At 40.3% G+C, this 23940-nt stretch overlaps 1 pseudogene; it reads left to right on the top strand.

Annotated features, from left to right (window-relative positions):
* The window catches only part of LOC122134580, a 60506-nt pseudogene that overhangs the window by 19080 nt on the left and 17486 nt on the right, over window positions 1-23940 (top strand).

Here is a 23940-nt window from a genome sequence, read left to right as displayed (position 1 = left end):
TCATTTTAAAGTGAACTATCCCTTTAAAGGGTCTCTGTGGATACAATCAGTACAGAAACAGATAAGTCACTTAATGTATTTATTAAGCAGTTATATAAAAACTTGAGTCACAAACATTTTAAAAAGGCATGTAAAAAGATGTACACAATATCAAAGCAAATTGTTCATTGAAAACAAAATAAATAATTGATTTGATTCATGCAATGTGGCCTGGCTTTATCATCTGCTAACATGAACCACAATTGAACATCATTCATCAACTATCCTACAAGTCATCAAGGAATATACAACACACAACATCTCTTGCTTTGTACACCTTTTACAAAAGTTGTTGCCCAGTCAGGATGAGTGTCCAGCATTTCAAATGCTGGTTGTCCTGTAAATACAGCAATTTTGTAGGTTATATACAATTATGGACATCTTCATATACTTTCAACACACATACATATACACATATACATACACATATATATATACACACACACACACATAATTATGTTAGTAGAAACTGGACCAGAAGATAAACAAAAGCTAACACATTAATTTAAAGTGATCTTAAAACTATTGACATATATATATATCTTCTCATATATATATATATATATATATATATATATATATATATATATATATATATATATATATATATATATATATATATATGTCAATTTCTTAGATATTGTGATTGTTGTTGCAAATGGAACATTATCTGTTGATAGCCAAGAAATTATGCTTTGCTCGCAGAGTCAACACATTGACGTTTAAGACAATGAGCAAAATTAAAATATTGTATTTAGGTCAAAGTTAGAGACCAGAGAACTCACCTGACTGAAAATGCAGCGAACACACTCTCGCTGATGCAGGGGTGTTTTGAAAAGTAAAATTTTTTCTCCTGATTGCGGCCACGCGATCCGGCGTCTTTCGTCAGCTCCTGCACCAAGCTTCCCTTGTTGTTTTTCCAGGAAGGAAAGCTGAAAAACGTATTCCGTTGTTCAGTTTCCTCCTGAACGATCGTGTAACCTGCTATGATCGAGGCAGTACTGACCAACCATATCGACGTTTATTAAAATCTCGACAGAAAATCAAGCACAGCCTCCAACTTACCACGAATTCAAATACAGCGGGATAGGGCGCGATCCCTGCAAATATGGCCCGGAGGACCCCATAATGCAACACGGCGTGCGTGACGTCACCTTCACATTCCCTATACACAAATCCGCCGCCAAACTCTATGAAACGCCGCCATCTTGCCATCACCGCCATTACTGCGTGCCTGCGAGAGTGTGACGGTGTGACACTTGCGGTGCCCTCTAATGACATTTCAATGGCGGATCCTGCTCATTAAAAAAAATGTCTGGTGAAAGGGAAAGTGGGTAGATGATGTCAGGCAGTGGCCAAAACTTACTGATAAAGGTAATTTATTGACAACATAATGTAATAATGTATAAATATGTAATGTATTGTAATTAAGTGTATTAATTGAGCATGTAACTATGTAAATAAAACCCGAGCGCTGTCATTACTAGCTGTGTTGTTAATATGTTCACAAGCTTCACAAGTTTCAAATAACTATTAGGCCATCCTTAAAAATATTCTTGTTTGCCATAACCGACCGACCCTGTCAATTTAGGACTGACCCAATTAATTATTTTTTTCCCCTTTTTGTCCGACCGACTTGCCGATTGTAATTGCGTTAAGACCCACAGGTTTTTACTCTTCAAACTAATACAAATGCAATAAAATGTGAGACACGCATAATTGGCGCTTTTCACTGCAGCTCTCGCGCCACACATCCATTTTCTCCACGCACAGAAAAATCGTGAAACAAAGAGGACCGCGAGGAGACTGACAATCTCAGCTCTCAGATTCTGCCAATTTTATTATGAAATTCAAACAATGAATACCGTTTTTGGTGCTTGTAGCGTGTGTGACAGATCCCCTAGCGGCACCTGAACTGATCATCTCTAGCTAATAGTAAAGAACTCTGTGTAATCTGTATGGCCGTAAACATGGGCAGTCAATGTGCAACAAAGGTTCGTGGATTTCAAAAAGCGGGTTTATTCCATGCCTGTAGTTTTGTGCTGTTGTTAAAACAATAACCACACCACACTCTTCTTCGGCATCACTGGACAGCATCATTGCATTACTAAAAAACTAAATAAAATAACTTTTCGTACAGCTATAATATGCTACAGCCGCCCTATGGGACTAACGCTTCGCTTCAGCTACTTCCTTAGCAGCAAGGCCGCCAGTAATGGCGGGCTGCTGTACTTCCGTGTTTCGCGGTTGTCTATAGACCCCTTAATGCGCCCTACGTCACTGTGGCGTCACGCTCTAGCTGGAGGCAAAACATAAAGGAAGAACTCATAGCAGGCATGCTAAAAGTTTGAGGTTTTGACTTTAAAATGTCGTCTTGTTGTGTTTTTGGCTGCCAGAATAGAAGGAACAGCACTTTTGGTTCAAAACTAAAGTTTCACGGATCCGGCCGACATTCCCTCACAGAAATCAAAGAAGACAATTGTGGTTGAATGCAATCGCAGTACAGACTAGACAGAGGCGATCATAAATAATGCTGCGTGTTTGCAGTGCACACTTCATATTAGGTAAAATAATCATATGCATATGTACTGGTGTGTTGGTTTTATCTAGTACAAATCAGCAAGTTTATGTTTTTATAGGTGAAAAGTAAGCCAACCTTCAAGCGCACTAGCTAGCTTAAATGTTAAACAAACATACAGCGATAGATGTGTGTGCCATCCTTTGAATGGTCTCTTAAAATAATCCACATTGCTAATCATAGTTAGCCCAGCGATAGGTTACATTAGACAATAAGCCTTGACAAAATTCCCCAAACCACCCGAAAGTAATTCATATGTTGTCTAGGAAATATCCAAAACCTGGTTAACAAGATACAAGACCTACACCAGGCTTAGCTAAAAATAAATAAATAAATAAATTAGGCTACTGTAATGTTATCCACTCGTCATTATATTTTGGTCAGATAACCAGTTTGGTCAGTGAACTGAGTGATCAACTGAATTAATTGATAAATGTATGCTAACTCCCACTTTTTATTATTATAATTTTTTTTGTCCACGGTCCCGCAGAGTCAGTGACTGTACATATTCGGACATTTCGAACCTTCTTCTGCATCCATGTTTAATAAATCCCTCCTAAAACGTGCTAGTTTACGGCTTGTCAACATTGCGTCCGCGCCTCTTTTTGCCTCCAGCTAAGCCCCGCCCACCTGGAGACGTTGCAATGTTTACAAACTTTTAAGGGGTCTATAGTTACAAGCCGAGGTCTCTATACGTTACTGCCGCGTTACATTACTGACTGAATGCAGTGTTTTGTAATCTAGAGCAGTGGTTTTCAACCTGTGGGCCGCGGCCCCCTAGTGGGTCGCGATGGTATTGCAGGTGGGCCGCCAATTACTATTAAAATAAATAATAATATTGTTAATATGTCATAACATAATAACATCATATCATATATATAATTAAATAAGCCCGAGTTATTTTCTGTTCATTGCCAGTTCATTCTAGGGTTGTGCGATAGAAATCGTCATAAAATCACGATTTGGCGTCGCGATTTCTAAATCGCTTTATAGCCGCGATTTTCCGCAGCCCTGACCTCCCGCGGTATGGCATCGCGATCTAATCAGAATGCTTAGCGCCTAGCCGGCGAGAACAGAACAGACTGGGAATATACCTATATAACTCCAGGTTCACACACTGTCTGTGATCGCCTTTTTCGAGCCCATGGATCAGAGCGTTCACACTGCACGCGGTAAAAGGCTAGAAATAAAAAAAAAAAATTCATATCTAGCACATGAGAATAGAGAGTTGTGAGTGCACAGGGCGCGGTTTGGTGAGAGAAGCCGCGTTTTAAGTCGCACTTTCTCGAGGCCCGAGGCAAGTGATGTATCAGAGCAAAGCGGCGTCTGGTTTTGTGACAGAGCAAAATAAATCTGCGTGCGTGCGGACAGATTCGCGCTGGCGCATTATGTGCTTTCGCGTTACATTAATGCGCTCTCGCTGCTGCTTCTGCACCGCATACACATAGGTCTACTATATACGCATTGCAAACAGAGTAGGCCTACGTGTGAACCTGTATAATGTATAACAAATCTATTTCAACACCTGAGGCACCGCTACCATTAATGAGCTCTATGAAAAATGTATGGCAAAAAAAGAAAAAAAAGTCCCTGGACACAAGATTTATTTATTTATATATATATATTTTTGCCATAAGTCTAGAAATTTTGTTACACCTTTACTATAGTGATTATTTTGACTTACGTCTGTTCTAGAGATGTTACAACTTTTTGATAAATCTCTAATTGGTTTTATTTTGGAAATATGTTTCATATTCATCCTGAATGCATTTATGACTGTAAAGCATATCTGTGTGTGTCAAAATTGTGATTAAAATCGAAATTGCAAAATTGATCAAAGAAATCGCGGTAGTTTTTTTTTTTTTTTTTTTTTTTTGTCCATATCGCACATCCATAGTTCATTCAATAAATACAGTTAACAATCTGGCTTCTGAGTACTAAGTTATTAACCCAACAATAGCGGGGTCAGTTAATTTTTTTGCAGTGGGCCCTGCAAACAAAGTTTGGTTTTGTGGGCCGCGAGTTGAAAAAGGTTGGGAACCACTGATCTAGAGAATGTAAAAAGGATGTAGCACACGCATTGTCGAGTCAAGTGCCAGTGGATTAGAGACCTGCTCCAGCGAGACTCGTTGCAACAACGGAGCACGGCGTGGGACAAGATGGGCGAGTGCTGGTGTGGGCGGGTAGACGCTCGTGTGTGTGCGGGATGTGGGAAAATATAATGATTCACGGGACCCCCCAAAAGAGAAATATCTAAATATAAAATATCTAAAAAAAAAAATGTTATTCATCTATTGCACAAAAGCTACACAAACTAATATAAAATATAAACGATTAACAGGTGCAAGCCTATGCAGAGTCTCTATTTAGGCTATAACTATAACACGTGTTTGCAGCGTTAAACAATGCAGTGCTGAAATTTGCATGCTCATGAATCCTCTCATTATAACACATGAATTGTAGACATTATGAAAGATCCATTATGCATTTATTTATTTTGTTATTACAAAGATTTGTGAGATTGCTATGAACAGAGATGTATTTTTTAGAGATTATAAATGCGGCGCTCTTTGTTGGCATTCATCCAAACCAGGCACGCAGCAGCCCCTTGCTTTAGTTAAAAATAAGTGTTCTGTGAATGTTGATGCTTTAATAACAAATATTTATCGGGAGCGTGTATGCTGGGATTTCATAAATTACATGGAGAAAAAAGTAACGTAACTAGTTAACTAATTACTAATTACTTTTGAAATAATGTAATCAGAACAGTAACGTGTTTACTTTTAAAAGGAGTAATCAGTAATTTGATTACATTTTCTAGTAACTTGTAACTTGCCCAACACTTTTGATAACAGACAAATCATAAAAGCTGTGAAAAAGAACCCTAAAATAAGTGTCTGTAAAATCACCATCAACCTTCAGAAAGCTGAAGTGATGCTCTGATAATCTACTGTCCGCAGGAGACTTCCACAGCATTAGCTACACAGCAAGATGCAAACCTCTGATCAGCAGCAAACAAAGGCAAGATTAGAGTTTGCAAAAAAGCACGGTGAGCCAGTAGAATTTTGGAACAGTTTTATGGACACTGTTAAGTGATGGGAAAGTGAAAGTGTCGAGAAAAAAAAAGTACTGCAAGTGATCCTACAACCTCATCTGTGAAGCATGGTGGAGGTGGTGTCATGGATGCATGGCTGCTTCTGGATCAGGCTCTCACAGCTTTATTAATGACTTAACAAATGATGGTGATAGCAGAATGAATGCAGAAGTGTACAAAAACATCTTGGCTACCAATGTTCAAGAAAATGCCACAAGACTCATCAGAAAGTGCTTTATATTGCAATACGACAATGACCCAAAACACTCTGCAAGCTCAGTCAAGGAGTTTATCAGGGCAAAGAAATGGAAGGTCTTAGATTACTCAAGCCAGTCTCCAGATTTATATCCCATTATATCCTATATTTGCAGATGTCCTGACTCCACAGCAGACAAAACAATTTTGTCATTACTGTTCCAATAATTATGGAGGGCATTGTATGCATTTATCATTATCTGCCTTCCCTGGTGGTAATCATGAATTCCTTTTGGAAGTTAGGCAGCTTAGGTTTCTCTGTCTCTTCTTCTCTATAGAAATCTACACCATCCAAGGAAACTCTCACGGCAGCCCATGTTACTTCCCCTTCCTCTACGATGGCCAGTGGTTCCACAGCTGCACCACTGTGGGCAGGGAAGATGGCTTACACTGGTGTGCCACTACTCATGATTACGGAAAGGACCAGCGCTGGGGCTTCTGCCCAGTGAAGAGTGAGTGAATTCAGCTGATCCTGCTCACGTCATTCAAAGACCTGCCCTGCTAAATTCAAGACGTTCTTTTAATGTTTTAGTCTGGAAGCTGGAATGTGAGACTACTCTACATAATAGTGCACATATTCGTGCTCACTAAAATGCATCTCTCTCTCTTTCCAAAGGTACTGACTGTGCAACGTTTTGGGACATAAACGCTTTGATGGATAACTGTTACCAGTTTAACTTTCTGGCCAGGCTGTCCTGGAGTGAAGCACGGACCAGCTGCCAACAGCAGGGAGCGGATCTGCTCAGCATCACTAAAGTAGAGGAACAAATCTTTATCAACGGTGAGAGACCGAGGGATGTAAACATCTTTACATTCATCACATTGAAAATTATTTGGTTTGCAAATGGATTAAAAAGAAAGGATTCTGTTAAATGTAGAACAAACAAGACAGAATTTGCTACTGTCATTTTTGTTTAAAACTCAGTGGCATGTGTTTATAAAGTATGTGTGTACTGCAGGTTTGCTAACTGGGTACAGTGCTACCCTTTGGATGGGTCTGAATGATTTAGATCTCAATGGTGGCTGGCAGTGGGCTGACTCCGCCCCTCTCAAATACCTAAACTGGGAGGCAGGTGAGGCAACACCCCTTACAGCCACACCCTTATATAACCACACCCACTCAGACATTGAATCAGTATATTTTAGAAAACAGACTAGATTTGAAAACTTTAGCAATTTTATAAACTTTAACTAACTTTATGCTACAGCTATTGAAAGCTGAATAATTCATTCTGGACAACTAAAGCATTCTGCACTCAATATTTTCTTATAATGACATATGACTGTTTAACTTTAATCTTTATAACGGTGGTAATTTTATGACTATAGTTTCCTCTCATATATAGCAATGAAATTATTTGGATCAATGACCTGCAGTTTTTCCTTTTGTCATGAATTCATGTCCATTTATTTATTTACACTATTGTTCAAAATTTTTGGGTCAGTAAGATTATTTTTGGAAGAAATTACTACTTTTTTTTTTTTTAATAGCAAACATAAATTAAATTGATTAAAAAAAAATCCCATTCGTGGGACATTTATAATGTTACAAAAGATTTCTATTTCAAATAAATATTGTTTTTAAGTCACAATTTCCACAAAAATAATAAGCAGAAAATCTATTTTCAACAGTAAGAAATCTTAAGCACCAAATCAGCATATTAGAGTGATTTCTAAAGGATCATGTGACACTGAAGACTGGAGTAATGATGCTGAAAATCCACCTTTACCATCACAGGAATACACTGCATTTTAAAATATATTAAAAATAAGAAACAGTTGATTTCAATTTTAGTAATATTTCACAGTATTGTTGTTTTCACTGTATTTTTGATTGGTAGTGAATTTATATGTTTATTTATTTATTTATTTGGCATTATTAGCCCACTGATAATAATCTGTGATCAAAAAATAAACCAATAATGACCAGCAGACTGTATATTTCTTCTTACATTTAAAACAGTATTATCTCATTGTTCTGATGTCTTTAGTGTTCTTAGTCTTTCTCTATTTCAGTTTTATCACGTGATAGAAAGTCTAAGGCCTTTTCAAGCCGAAGGGCAAACTCATCTAATCTGCAGCCTATTATGCATCAAACTAAGATTGATGTAAAGATGCAAAGCACTGCCATCAAGTTAGCATTTTTAAACATTAAGCTCACTAAAAAATAAATCATTTCTAATCAATGACTTTATAACCACAAACAATCTGGATTTTATGTTTCCTAAGCGAAACATGGCTAGAAGACAGCTGCAGTGCAACAGTCCTCAATGAAGCAGCCCCTGCCTAACTTTACTTTCATGAGTGTCTGCAGGACTGTTAGGAGAGGGGGAGGTGTTGCTGCTCTATTTAAAGATGTCTATCAATGCAAGCAAGTGTCATTTGGTCAGTACTTGTCTTTTGAATATCTAGGGATTGTGCTGAAAGGTACTCTATGCATTCTGTTTATCATTATTTACAGGCGTCCAAAATACCCTCCAGCCTTTGTTGAAGAGTTCACAGAAATGTTCTTTCTGGGACATTTCCAAACTCCCTGAAAACTGCAGTTGTTAACCCCCTCCTGAAAAAGAGCAATCTTGATAACACCATTTTGAGCAATTATAGACCAATATCTAATCTTCCTTTTCTAGGCAAAATTATAGAAAAGGTAGTTTTTAATCAGCTGAATAAATACTTAAACTCAAATGGATACCTGGACAATTTCCAATCTGGTTTCTGATTGCATCACAGTACAGAGACAGCACTCATTAAGATAATAAATGATATTTGCTTAAATTCTGACTGGCAAAATATCAGTGCTGGTATTGCTAGATCTCTGTGCTGCGTTTGACACTGTCGATCATAACATACTACTAGAGAGACTGGAAAACTAGGTCGGGCTTTCTGGGATGGTACTCAAACGGTTCAGGTCATACTTAGAAGGGAGAGGTTATTATGTGAGTCTAGGAGAGCATAAGTCTAAGTGGACGTCCATGACATGCGGAGTCCCACAAGGCTCAATTTTTGCATCGCTCTTATTTAGCCTGTATATGCTCCCACTAAGTCAAATAATGAGAAAGAACCAAATTCCCAATCACAGCTATGCTGATGATACCCAGATTTACCTAGCCTTATTGCCAAATGACTACAGCCCCATTGACTCCCTCTGCCAATGTATTGATGAAATTAATAGTTGGATGTGCCAGAACTTTCTTCAGTTAAACAAGGAAAAGACTGAAGTCATTGCATTTGGAAACAAAGATGAAGTTCTCAAGGAGAATGCATACCTTGACTCTAGGGGTCTAACAACTAAAAATCAAGTCAGGAATCTTGGTGTGACTCTGGAGACAGACCTTAGTTTCAGTAGTCATGTCAAAGCAGTAACTAAATCTGCATACTATCATCTAAAAAACATTGCAAGATTTAGATGTTTTGTTTCCAGTCAAGACTTGGAGAAACTTTTCATGCCTTTATCACCAGCAGGGTGGACTATTGTAATGGTCTCCTCACCGGCTTTCCCAAAAAGACCATCCAGAACACTGCTGCCAGTATTCTGACTAGAACCAGAAAATCTGAGCATATCACGCCAGTCCTCAGGTCCTTACACTGGCTTCCAGTTACATTTAGGATTGATTTTAAAGTACTTTTACTCGTTAATAAACCACTCAATGACCTAGGACCAAAATAAATTGTAGATATGTTCACTGAATATAAACCTAACAGACCACTCAGATCATTAGGATCGAGTCAGTTAGAAATACCAAGGGTTCACACAAAACAAGGGGAGTACGCCTTTAGAGTTACTATGCTGCCCCGCAGTTGGAATCAGCTTCCAGAAGAGATCAGATGTGCTAAAATATTAGTCACATTTAAATCTACACTCAAAACTCATCTGTTTAGCTGTGCATTTATTGAATGAGCACTGTGTGATGTCCGAACTGATTACACTGTATTTTATGTATTCACTGTATTTTATGTAAAATCATTTTCTATTTTTAACTGTTTTAAATTCATTTTAAATGTCAATTTTTAAATCATTTGCAAAGTTTTAAAATTGCTTGTTTTATTTTTGTTATTATTTTTCTTCATGATTATTTTACTTTCTTTTATGTAAAGCACTTTGAATTACCATTGTGTACGAAATGTGCTATATAAATAACCTTGCCTTGCTTTGCCTTGCCTTGGTAGTTTTTGTCTGGCACAGAACAGCAGTATTTTTATCCCATGGATGCATGTGTGTTATAGAAATGCCAAGCTATGATGAGGAGGAAGACTGTGGAGTGATCAGCACCAATGCTCAGGGTCGCTGGCACAACCGGGACTGTTCAGTGCCTCTGCCTTACATTTGCAAGAAACGACCCAACACCACACTTCACCCCTTCACCACAGGTATGTGTGCAGTGTTTGTATACACATTTGTGGTCTGTGGTTCACATATAAATGTGCAGAGCAATGTTACTACTGCTTGCACTTATACTTTAAATGATTAAATATGACTTGATTTATTTCAGGGGTAAACCTTGTCTGGCTATGCCATGCAATTTGAGTATCTTGCCCCAAAACTGCATGTTTTTCTGCAGTTTTTTTCTGAAGTTTTTAGTTCGGATTCTGCTGATCTAACTCAAAGACTGCTTTGGTCTTGAGGATCTTACCTGTGTGTGAAACAGACTCCTGGGCAGATGATGGGCGGTATCAGTGTGATGTAGGCTGGCAAAACTTCCAGGCGGGCTGCTATAGGCTGAACTCAGACAACCTGGACTGGAGCTCCGCCCACAAAATGTGTCAGAAGATGGAGGCTAACCTTGTCAGCATCCACACCCTCCCAGAACTTGAATTCATCACTAAGTATATGAAGAAAGGTATACACATGCAAATGTCTGTTCATAAATATACAGAAACACATTTGCTTTATCAGTATTTTTGTCTTTCCAGTAAAAAAAAAAAAAAAAAAAAATTTTTTGTCTTTCTCGAGCAAAATCCTCACTAAATTTTGTTTATTTTAAAATAATTCATAAAATAATAATAATATAAAAGCAATTTTCCAGTGGGGTAAAAGTAATCTTAATTCAATATATATTCTCTGGCAACGGGTCTTAATGTGTTATACAGTTTGGCGCAAGCTTCATGGTGTTTCAGACTCTCTATTTTCCTGTGTCTCAGATATAGAGGAATTATGGATTGGTCTACATGATACAGCTATGCAGATGAACTTTTTGAATGGACAGATCGCACTCCAGTCATATTCACTTACTGGCATCCATTTGAACCCAACAATTTCCGAAATGTTAATGAGGATTGTGTCACCATCCGGGGGCCTGTGAGTATATATAAATATAAATAAATATGCATATAAATATATAGGCCTATCAAAAGTTCAGGATCAGTATGTTTAATAGCACGTTTCTTCAGTAAGCCACACAATTTGAGATATCATTAATTTATGCTTTAGCATACACTTTTATTCAAAGCAAAGAACTAAAGAGGTACAAAAGCAATTTGTCAGCTTTGTTAGCAAACATATTCTTAATGTACAAGGTTTATTTGACAACTAGATTAGGAAACAAGCTATATAAGAGAGGAGGAGAAATGCAAAAATAACTTCTTTTTTTTTTGATTAACGTATTTATTCACAATAAATTGGTTAAAAATTATAGTAAAAACATTTATAATTTTACAATTTTAAACAGATTGTGTTCTTTGTGAACTTTCTATTCAGCAAAGAATCCTGAAATAAATGTATCACAGTTTCAACAAAAACTTTTCACAGGACAACTGTTTTCAACATAGATTATAATAAGAAATGTTTCTTGAGCATCAAATAGGGCAGCAGAAAAAGATTATTTTACTAATCTTTTAACCTAATGATTATTAGACTGATTAGTTGACTAATCATTGATTATTTAACTGATTAATCATTAGACATTTATTGATTATTCAGCTTTTGCAATTAGTTAAAATATACATATTCTAACAAATAAATTAAGGCGACTTACAGTGCATTCAGGATATCAATTTCTACCTATCATGTGTTCCCGGGGATTGAACCCCCAACCTTGCGCTTGTTAACGCAATGCTCTACCACTTGAGCTACAGGAGCACTACTTTTGAAAGTCATTATGTAATTACAATTATACAATTAATTTATACAGATAAATATATTTTGCACACAAAATTAAATGAGAGAGAAACTCTCTTATTTACCATTTAATTAGCTATATGATAAAGTAGCTGAATGACAAATCATTATGCCTATTAACATATGTATAAGTCATATGTATAAGAAACAAAATAAAGGTAAGTAATAGGACATTTTATATTTGGTTATTTGGTTAACATTTTATTCACAACAAAATCTCTCTTAAAATACCTTATAGGGTTATGATAATCAAAACAGTCCTGAGCTAGATCAAACCAAACTAAAACTTTAATTAAATATTTTTTTTTCCCCACTAATAAAAAGATTTTATCATTATCTAGCTCCACAATAGAGAGCTGCTTTATAACAGAAAATTAAATTATAATTCTAACTGAAAGCGACACCGACTCTGGTTTTTCATGTTTAATACTGTAAAGGTGCTTGATTTAAGGCTATCTATTGCATTATACTGTTATATAAATAGACGTGACATGACTGGACTTTTCTTTACTGGAGTGCCGAACTTCAGAGTTTGTGCAAACATCCACATTGCTATAATCAAATGTGTTCTTAAGTGCTGCTTTCACACTGCAGTCAGTTTTTGTTGTGTTTATTTTGTTATTGAGAGGAAATCATGCAGTATATATTTACATATTCATCCAAACGCCTCTCAGCAGCCTCTGTTTGCTCTTAACTAAAGCGCTGTCCTCTTCTCTTGAATTGCATCAGGAAAGCTGAATTACAGTCTTGTGCGACAGTGCCACAGTGCCACACTGGTCAAACCACATTATTGCAGGCACTTACATTCGGTCATATGAGATCAAACGACTACTCGACAACACAAATATTTGTAAATTATTGTCGATGATTTCGATAATATATAACTTCATATTAAAGCGCAAATGAAATTATGAGCATGCAATCTTGTAAATGTCATCAGTTAAGTCATGAAGTTACCAAAAAGGCGATTAAAGCTGCCTTAAAACTGTTCATGTATGTAAGCATTTGTTATATATGTGTCACGCAAAATTGTCCTGGAGCAGCCCAGCACTGAACTCGTCAGCTCATTAGCATCGACTTTAAGAGCTGAAATGAGTCAGAAAAGATAGATTTGTAAGAAAATATGTGTGTCAGATCCGCGTCATGTGCATAATGATAACCCCTCATTATAGAGCATGTGTGTGTTTGTAGGAGGGCCGCTGGAGTGATAGCCCATGTAATTACTCACTGCCCTCAATCTGCAAGAAAGCGGCTCAGAAGGCTGACGAACGGATAGAGGACCACGGCTGCAAATGGGTAAATCACCCTGGTTTTTCACTCTGTTGACTTTCTCCTTTTGTTTCTCATTCCTCTTTGTCATTCTTCCTTTGTGATTAGCTTTAATCCTCTAATTACCCTTCCTTGTTTTGTTCTCTGCGGCTCCTGCAGTTTTCTGTTTGTTACTTCTGTTTAGCTGGATTTCTCCCCCTACATACTTTCTGTGGCTCTCTTTCTCTCTGCATAAAGCCTCTTGTGAGGGGTGGGGCAGGGCCGAGAGCCGTGGGAATGGAGCGAGGTCGGTGGAGTAATTGAAAATGAGCGACACCTGCACCACTCACCAGTCTCGAGTCCCACGGAGGAGCTCCGGAAGGATAAGAGGAGGAGTAAAGACACTGAAGGACGAGAGAGGACCAGGCCTGGGTTTTATTTTGTGTTTTGGTTCTGTTTGTGCACGGCAGTTGTCCACGAGGGGCTGTTGCGCTATTTTGTGTTTATTTTATTATTAAAGTTTTTATTTAAATGAAAAATAAAATTCTTGTTCCGGTTCCCAGACACACTGCCGCTCGGCCCTCCACCAGCTGGGTAAACTCTTCCGCCGTGTCTGGCGGTGGCACTGGATAGTCCTCTGTGGATGGCACGACACTCCTCCACCGCCCAGTGGACGGTGACGGCTCCTCTGGATTCGGGCAGCCGGCAGGAGTCTCTGTTCCCTGCTCCTCCCCATCATGGCGAATGGCAGCAGGCTACGGCCTCAGGCGAACGGCGGCGACTCCTCCGCTCCCTTACGGACGGCAGCCATCCCTCCATCTCCCAGGTGGCTGACAGCGAGTTCGTATGTCCCCCCGGCAACTCACTCCAGGCCACTGCCTCGAGCGTCCATAGCAGCAGACTGCTCCGCCATGCTCGATGGCACCGCGGATTCATCACTCTGGCGAGGGATCTTCGGCAGCGTGTCCCTCCTTCCTCCCGGGTTTCGGCACCAATGTAACAAATTTAACAATTCTTGAAAAACGAGAAGAAAAATGTGCGAACATGCGAACATTCAAATAAAAACTTTTTATAATAAAATAAACACAAAAGAGCACGACAGCCCCTCGCACGACTGCTGTGCACAAACAGAAAACCAAAACACAAAATAGACCCAGGCCTGGTCCTCTCTCATCCTTCACTGTCGTTACTCCTCCTCTTATCCTTCCGGAGCTCCTCCATGGGACTCGAGACTGGTGAGTGGTGCAGCTGTCGCTCATTTTCAATTACTCCACCGGCCTCCCTCCGTTCCCACGGCTCTCGGCCCCGCCCCACTCGTCACACCTCTATTCACAGTCACTGCTGTGTCATGCTGTTCAAACTCCAGATGTGGTCAGTAGACCCAGACCTGCCACAAGCATGCAGTAAACAGAGAAGTCTGACTCACACACACTAGTATTCATAACTCATAACTTATTGCTAACCTAGGACAAAAAGTTTGAGGTCATGGACCAAGTTACACTAATAAGCACACAGAAACATGCATACATTGGCATTTTCATTGCCTAACATTTGTCATCCCTCCATCCAATTTATCCATGTCTACAGCAGCTCTACATGAAACCCTCTTTGTTTTAAATGAGTGTGTGTGTTCTTGCTGTTACCTTGCTGTGACCCTGGTAATGGGCGTCTGTTAAATAAGAGCTGTGGATGCCATCACCTAGTTCAAAGTTCAGAGGTTACTTGTGGATGCCCTAAAGCTTGTGGAAACAGTCTGTTTGACTAAGTTACTTTTTTACCTGAAGAAAACTGTTCTCACCTATGCGAAACTAGGGTGTGGGTTTCCAGGGCTTTGCTGTTTGGTTGTGAAAGTGTTCTGATTTCTGATTGTCAGAGTTCTGATGTTTTTAGCATGTTGCTTGGGTGTTCTGGGTGGTTGCTGTCAGAGATAAGATTCAGGTCCTCTAATGTAGGTCTATGCCGTTTTTTTTTCTGTGTATTATTGACCACCCGGCAAAAAAAGAAAAAAAAGTAAGCCCTACAACTTATAGAAGTAATAGCACACGTTTCTTCAATAAACCAAATAATTTGAGATAACACAAATGGTTAAGGACAAGCTATTTGTCCAAATTGAATATTTAGGGTTAGGGTGTTGTTTTAATCACAAATGAGACAGAATAAAAATAGTGAAAGAGTAAATAGTAAAAGTAATGCATGCCTCATCAACTTCATATATGATTACAATTCTTTCAAATATATTATATTAATTCTTTTTATATTTTTTTCTCCACAATTTTCTGTTAGTTAATTTAGCTCCATTCAAACTTCATTTTGTAGATCATTTCAGCAGTTTTTGACTTAGACTATGGAAGAAAAATTATGACAAATGTTTTGAAACAAAAAAGCATGTTAAAATGTGTTAAATGAAAACATAATGCATTGCATTAACAGTGCTTAGATTTTTAATTCAACATAGTTGTTTGTTTAAGCTGTGAAAACATTTCACACACCTTTCACAACATTTTCAGTATTAAAAATTCAGTAATCCATTTTCAATTTCCAGAGTTCACTTCCTAAATATTCATATACAGGTGCATCTAAATACATTAGAATGTCGTGGAAAAGTTCATTTATTTCAGTAATTCAACTCAAATTGTGAAACTCGTGTATTAAATGAATTCAGTGCACACAGACTGAAGTAGTTTAAGTCTTTGGTTCTTTTAATTGTGATGATTTTGGCTCACATTTAACAAAAACCCACCAATTCACAACAAATTAGAATATGGTGACATGCCAATCAGCTAATCAACTCAAAACACCTGAGCCTTCAAAATGATCTCTCAGTTTGGTTCACTAGGCTACACAATCATGGGGACGACTGCTGATCTGACAGTTGTCCAGAAGACAATCATTGACAACCCTTCACAAAGGAGGGTAAGCCACAAACATTCATTGCCAAAGAAGCTGGCTGTTCACAGAGTGCTGTATCCAAGCACGTTAACAGAAAGTTGAGTGGAAGGAAAAAGTGTGGGAAGAAAAAGATGCACAACCAACCGAGAGAACCGCAGCCTTATGAGGATTGTCAAGCAAAATCGATTCAAGAATTTGAGTGAACTTCACAAGGAATGGACTGAGATTTGGGTCAAAGCATCAAGAGCCATCATACACAGACGTGTCAAGGAATTTGGCTACAGTTGTCGCATTCCTCTTGTTAAGCCACTCCTGAACCAAAGACAATGTCAGAGGCTTCTTACCTGGGCTAAGGAGAAGAAGAACTGGACCGTTGCCCAGTGGTCCAAAGTCCACTTTTCAGATGAGAGCAAGTTTTGTATTTCATTTGGAAACCAAGGTCCTAGAGTCTGGAGAACCTCATAGCCCAAGTTGCTTGAAGTCCAGTGTTAAGTTTCCACAGTCTGTGATGATTGATGTGATGATGGTCCATTGTGTTTTTTGAAAACCAAAGTCACTGCACCCATTTACCAAGAAATTTTGGAGCACTTCATACTTCCTTTTGCTGACCAGCTTTTTGAAGATGCTGATTTCATTTTCCAGCAGGATTTGGCACCTGCCCACACTGCCCAATGCACCAAAAGTTGGTTAAATGACCATGGTGTTGGTATGCTTGACTGACCAGCAAACTCACCAGACCTGAACCCCATACATAATCTATGGGGTATTGTCAAGAGGAAAATGAGAAACAAGAGACCAAAAAATGCAGATGAGCTAGAAGGCCACTATCAAAGAAACCTGGGCTTCCATACCACCTCAGCAGTGCCACAAACTGATCACCTCCATGCACGCTTGAATTGGGGCAGTAATTAAAGAAGGAGCCCCTGCCAAGTATTGAGTACATGTACAGTAAATGAACATACTTTCCAGAAGGCCAACAATTCACAAAAAAAAAATGTATTGGTCTTATGAAGTATTCAAATTTGTTTGGTTCACAATTAAAAGAACCAAAGACTTAAAGGTGCCATGTGTAAAAATTGAGGTAAAAATATCCAAAAAATGACCTACACGCATCAAAAGAATGAGAAGAAATAAGGCTGATGATGTCATTAAAAAAAATGTCAAGTTATAGTGCTGCAGAGATATCAACCTTAATTAGCATTAGCATTACTAGGCCACGGCCCGACAGGTGTCAGTAATACCAATTCGGCCATGGGAGGCGATATGCGGGCAACATAACCACCAGCCAACCTGCAATACGGCGAATAACTTCGCGACGCGACGTGGGCGTGCCAGAAGCTGATGTCAAGCAACCCGCTCGGGAATCCACAAAATCAAATCCGATAAGAAAAGAGGCGGAAACAGAGTAAACATCGGCACTGCTTTCCACCGCTGGAGACAACTGATGGACTTGAAAGAAATGAGCCGACTCAGAACTTGCAAACATTTCTTTTGGATTGGTAAATAAGATGCTGTTAGTATTTAGCTAGAAGTTTGTTTTTATATGTTTTTGCGAAATGTTTTTTGAGGAAGTTATAACATAGAAATGTATCGAAGGCTGTTCGATAAGCGTGCTAATGTTAGCGATGGCTAACCGTAGCTCGCGTTTGATAGTAAGCTAGCTATAACTTACCCACAGATCCGATCCGGTTTCACCTGTTATCTACCAAAGCCGTCTCTACCAAGCTGATGCTACTAATGTAACATTACCTAAGAAGCAGAAATGTCCCGATGATAATGAACCCGAGAGAGAGAGAGAGAGAGAGAGAGCCCCGCGCCGCCATCACTCACTCACTATATTCAGAGTGGTCAAGTTTTGAAAGCGTGTGAAAAGAGTCAATTCGCGTGTGTCTCACGTGTGAATGCTTGAGAGTTAGCAGCTCTGGTTTCGTTGGTTGGGCTAAGCTTGGGTCAACATCAGCTGTCTGATGTTGACAGAATACTATCTAATCAAATTAATTTAATTCAAATAATGTGTATATTCAATTCAAAATGTAATATGAACAAAAAGCGAATATGAACATATTCACTGGTAAAGGTGAAGGGGGTAGCTTGAGAAGATGTCATGTTTCAAAAATCACTTGACATCACCCAGCGTTCCTCTGGAGCAAAGCGTCCTTTTAGGCCGGCTATGGCTCTAGGGTTGTTGTGAAGGTGAGGGGTGAGACATAGAGACTATGCAGTTTTCTCGTTTGTTACTCTGAGTAGACCAATTCACTTTATTGGGCATACTGCCCCCATCTGGTATGGAATGTGGAGTATGACTTGATTTTTTTGCCAGACATTACACATGGCTCCTTTAAACTACTTCAGTCTGTATGCACTGAATTTATTTAATATACGAGTTTCATAATTTGAGTTGAATTACTGTAATAAAAGAAACTTTTCCACGACATTCTAATTTACTGAGATGCACCTGTATACTGAGCTTGGTCTTGTTCATTTCACTGTTATATATTATATATTGTATATGTTATATATGTTATATATTATATATGTTATATATTAGTTCATAGAGTCACATTAAGCCAAAGACTATAGAATACCCAAGACATTTCACTCGTATAGTTTTGAATGGGGAAAAATGCAACGCTCAATATGGCCGCTCAATTGCAGGAAGCCCCACCTTCTGAATGAAGGAGCCAATCGTTAATCGGTAAAGTCAACGCGTCACTGCAGCTGCCGTTAGAAGCATCCCGGTTGCTATAAAAACAGTCAGCGTTCTGAGACGTGCGCTCAGGACTGTGCATGCGCACTGGCTGATCTGGCTTGAATAATATTTTTATAACACTATTTGAGCAAAATAAACAACATTTATGACACAATTTTTATCAGATTTCTTTGGTGATTTCAATTATAAAATTTAATTGCAAGCCTAGTAAACAGTTTTGTAGAATTTGAAGTTTCCCCATTCAAAAAGATAGGAGTTGCACTTGGATGCCTGAGACGTGTTTCAAAGATGGCCACCGAGTGAAGAAACAGTCGAGCAACAGATAAGGACGTCAGTTTGTAAGTATTTTGCCTCGTTTTCTCATTAGACTACTGCGTGATCGTCATTGCTAGGAAACTTTGTTTTATTTACTGTGTGTCACACCCTTAAAAACACGCTGAAGAAGCGCCGCTTGTAATTCCCCGGACACTTAAAAAAAAACAAATAATAAAAAATATAAAAGTGGTAGTTTTCACTGCGGCAGTCCTCGTGTGAAGACTGACGAGTGTAAAGACCATTACTGAGTATTGCTTTTCTCCCCTTTCTTTACTTTTTGTAAAGCTTGTTCTCAAATACTTATGTCTCAAATACTTAATACTTAGGTCACTTGTACTCACTATGTGCTTTCAGATCTCTACTATCACTACTGCTTTCCGGAGGAGAGCATGCAATGTACGTCGAAGGAAGGCATATCCGACAAATCTACGGCCTGTCCCTCTGACCTCTACTACTACGCTCTCTATTCCAGTTGGTCTCTGGAACTGCCAGTCTGCTGTTAACAAAGCAGACTTCATTTCTTCTATTGCTACTTATTCCAGTCTCAACCTCATGGCACTAACTAGGACTTGGATCAAGCCTTGAAGACACTACCACCTCCATGCACCCTCTCTCCACTAATTCTCACTTGTTCCCCACACTCCTCGTCTCACGACTGGGAGGGGTGGAGTACTGGTCTCCTAATATCAAAAAAGATTGGAAATTTGATCTTCAACCATCACCTACAGGTACTTGGTTCATTTGAGATCACCACATGCAATTACTGTAACCCACCCCTGTTAAAATCCACTTTGTGGTCATTTGCCCCCCTGGGGTAAATCGGGGAAACTTCTTAGGAGGGAGTTGGATGTGCTGCTATCAAACTTTCCTGAAGATGGTACTCCTCTGGTACTGCTTGGTGACTTCAACATCCACCTAGATAAACCCCAGGCTGGTGACTTCAACACTCTGCTCGCCTCATTTAATCTCAAGTGCGGTGCATACTACAGCTGACTCACAAATCAGTCAATCCAATGGCGGGGACCTCATCTACTACGCGCTGTTGCTCAGGCGTGGTCAACTCTTTGGTTGCTCCACTGCACACCTCAGACCACTTCCTCATTACTGCTAACCTAGCACTTACTCCTGTAGCAGCACACACCTAAGCGCCCAGGTCCCACCTTTCGCTCTTGCTTGGACAACTTCACTCTCTCCATCTCACTTATCCTCTGTGGTTTAATCCTCACTTCCTTCACTCATGCAGTTTTCATCTCTGGACACGAACAGTGCTACTGACACTCTTTGCTCCACTCTAACCTCTTGCTTGGACAACTTTTGCCCACTGTCATCTAGACCAGCACGCCACCACCCCATCTGCCCCCTGGCTGTCCGAGAGTTCTCCGTGAACATGCGCTTCTAAACTCCAGGGCTGCAGAGGGGAAATGGTATAAATCAAGAAACTCTACCGACCTCAGTGTGTTTCAGTCTCTTCTCTCTTCCTTCTCTGCAAATGTCTTCACTGCTAAAACATCATACTACCACAACAAAATTAATGGCAACTGTTGTGATGCTCGCGACACCCTCTTCAAAACTTTCTCTTCTCTCTTCTTGCCAATCCGCTTCCACCTCCTCCTCCATACGTCTTAAAAGCTGATACAACTTTGCAGTTTTTCTTCACAAATAAGACAAGAACCATCAGTGACCAGTTCTCCAATACACCTGAGACTGAGAATAACTTCAAAGCTTGACTAATGCACACTCTCTCTCCTCCTTCTCTCCACTCTAAGAGAGCCGGACGCTTCCAAGCTTATCCTCTCCAGTCATCCTACTACTTGTCCACTTGATCTGATCCCCACTCACCTCTTTCAAGAGATTTCTTCTTCAGTCATACCTTCACTTACTCACTATCAACTCCTCTCTCTTCACTCTGGAACATTTACCTCAGCATTTAAGCAGGCTCGGGTAAGCCCACTGCTGTAAGGAACCATCTCTAAATCCAGCACTTCTAAGAAAACTACAGACCCGGTATCCCTTCTTCCATTCATTGCAAAGACATTTGAGCGAAGCTGTGTTCAACCAGCTCTCTCTATGTTCCCTTGTATCCAGACAACCTCCTGGACAGCAACCAATCTAGCTTCAAAAGCGCCCACTCAACTGAGACTGCCCTGATCTCGGTTACTGTAGCCCTGCAACTGGCAAGAGCAGCTTCCAAATCCTCAGTACTCATCTTGCTGGACCTGTCTGCTGCTTTTGACATCGTTAATCACCAGATTCTCCTGTCCACCTTCAGAAAGATGGGCATCTCTGGAACCGCACTCCTGTGGTTTAAGTCCTACCTTTCTGATAGACCCTTCATGGTGTCTTGGAGGGGTGAAGTTTCTAAGGTCACAACAACTTGCTACTGGGGTTCCTCAAGGCTCAGTACTGGGACCACTTCTCTTCTCCATCTACATGACGTCATTAGATCTATGTCAGTCTTCAGTGGCATGGCTTTTCTTATCACTCGCTACACTGATGACACTCCAACTCTACCCCTCATTTCAATCAGGATGACCTGGACGGTGGTTGCTCGCGATTTCCCGGCCTGGCTCGGGTGGCCATTTCTAGCTGGATGGAGATGGCCATCACCTCTCAGCTCAAGCTTACTAAGATAGGGCTGCTGGCGGTTCCAGCTAACCCTTATCTTTCATCACAACTTCTCTATACAGCTGGGTTGGAGTCCAGCCATAGCACCCTTCTGGGACAGCCCAGGAGCCCTGGGGTTGGCGGTGGATCCATCAGGTAAGCTTTCATTATGACCATATTGCTACAGTGGCCCGTGGGTCCTGCAGAGTTGCTCTCTATACAACATTAGGAAGATTAGACCCCTTCCTGTCAGAGCAAGTACACAGCCTTGTCAAACTCTGTTCTCTCCCAGACTAGACTAACCTTAATGCTCCCTGGCGAAGGACCCTTCCTGCATGTGCTATCAGGCCTCTCCAACTGATCCAGATACAGCCAGCGGGGTTGTCTTCTAATGAGCCAAAAAGCAAGCTCCTTATTTGCTCCTCCTCTCGTCGGGTTCTGCTGAAACACCCCGAGGTGGCGCTCATCTGGGAATTCAGGGTTACCCAGTGCAGCGCCTACAGGAGACCTGCCCGCCACAAAATCTCTCCACGCCTGCCCCCTGCCCTACTTATAGCACGAAAAAAAAAAACCTAGCTACATGTTCTGTACTAGACTAACTGGGGCTGTCACTTGGCTTAAAAGCATCTGCTAAATGATTAAATGTAAATGTGAGTGACATGACTTGTCTTAAAAGGGACTTTGATTAAGCCGCATTGGCTAAATGATTAAATGTAAATGTGAGTGACATGACTTGTCTTAAAAGGGACTTTGATTAAGCCGCATTGGGCAATCCTGGAGTGTGATGTATGAGGGAAACCCCAGTATAACGCAATGTCACACAAGCCATGATATAAAGTTAAGGAAACTAAGCAACTGAAATGTTAGTTCTGTATATCTGTAAGAGCTGAATTCGGGACAAGTTGTGCTTGGTTGTGGAAACAGGTGTAATATCTGAAGTGGGGAGTAGTGCGGGTGAGTGTGGTGGGTTGAGGTTAAGCTGGTGGTTGCATACCTGGCTGGGATTGGCCGGTGGGAGGGCTCGGTGACTAGGCCCAGGCTGGGGTGGGGCCGGTAGCTGGAGGCGAGGCTGCAGGAACCAGGGCCGGCCTTGGGCTGAGCTCGAGGGGTTGGGGGTGGAAGATGGGGCCCCTCCCTGGGGCTTGTTCTGGCTGTGCTGATCCTGGGCTTGGGACCAGGGAGGAGCTCAGAGGAGGGATTCAGGGAAGAGCAGAGAGGGAAAGGAGGTGAGATGCCCTTTGGTTAGAGTGGTATATGGAGGGGAGTTGGCTTTGGTATTAGAGCTGGATCACCCCACATGCTTCCGCGATGGGCGGAGGATAAGGAATCCCTCCACATCAAGAAGAACTGTAGAAACATTTTAAATCAAGATTATAATACTACCATCGCTACAGGTCTACGACATCGTTCAGGATGTTAAAGAGAAGAAACAGATTGTCATCTTACAGTCCCATCCGAAGTAGTATCAATGCAGTGGAATCGCTCCAGCTCAACAGAGTCCTCAGACTCAGAAACTGTGCCATTACTCCTCAGACCTTCCCCCCTGTGAGATCCACACATATAATCATCAGCCCATGTAATTCTCTGTTTTGGTTCTGATCTTCTGTAACAATACAGACTAGGGAACAGAAAGTTAGTTGACAGAGGTTTTTTTTGAACACTGGGATATCTGAGGAGGGGAAAGTGATGCAGGTGAGTATATCAGTTGGAGAGGTAGTAATAGGAGTGACAGTAGGAAGTGATCACTAATATTCTTCTTACAGACAGTGGGGTTGACCAGGAAACTAAGATAGGGACAGTTCCACTGTGAAGCTCTGAGATCCGACAAGGTGATGACTTTGAGGATTTGAGTAAGTTTGAGGAGTCAATGCAAGTAACTAAGATAGGGACAGTTCCACTGTGAAGCTCTGAGATCCGACAAGGTGATGACTGAGGTGTGTGCTTTTATGTGCTGGTGAAAGGGTGACTGAATTGAGAACAGGTGCCGGTGAGTAAATGACTGAATTGTGAACAGGTGCTGGTGATTCAAAGCAAATTTATCATATGTGGGATAACAATGGGGTAATCATAGAAGAATTTATGGAAGAAAACTA

Source organism: Cyprinus carpio, chromosome A15 (assembly GCF_018340385.1).
Source record: "Cyprinus carpio isolate SPL01 chromosome A15, ASM1834038v1, whole genome shotgun sequence".
In the NCBI taxonomy this organism is placed as follows: Eukaryota; Metazoa; Chordata; class Actinopteri; order Cypriniformes; family Cyprinidae; genus Cyprinus; species Cyprinus carpio.
The sequence above is the reverse complement of the archived record's forward strand: the minus strand, read 5'-3'. Positions and strand labels throughout refer to the sequence as shown.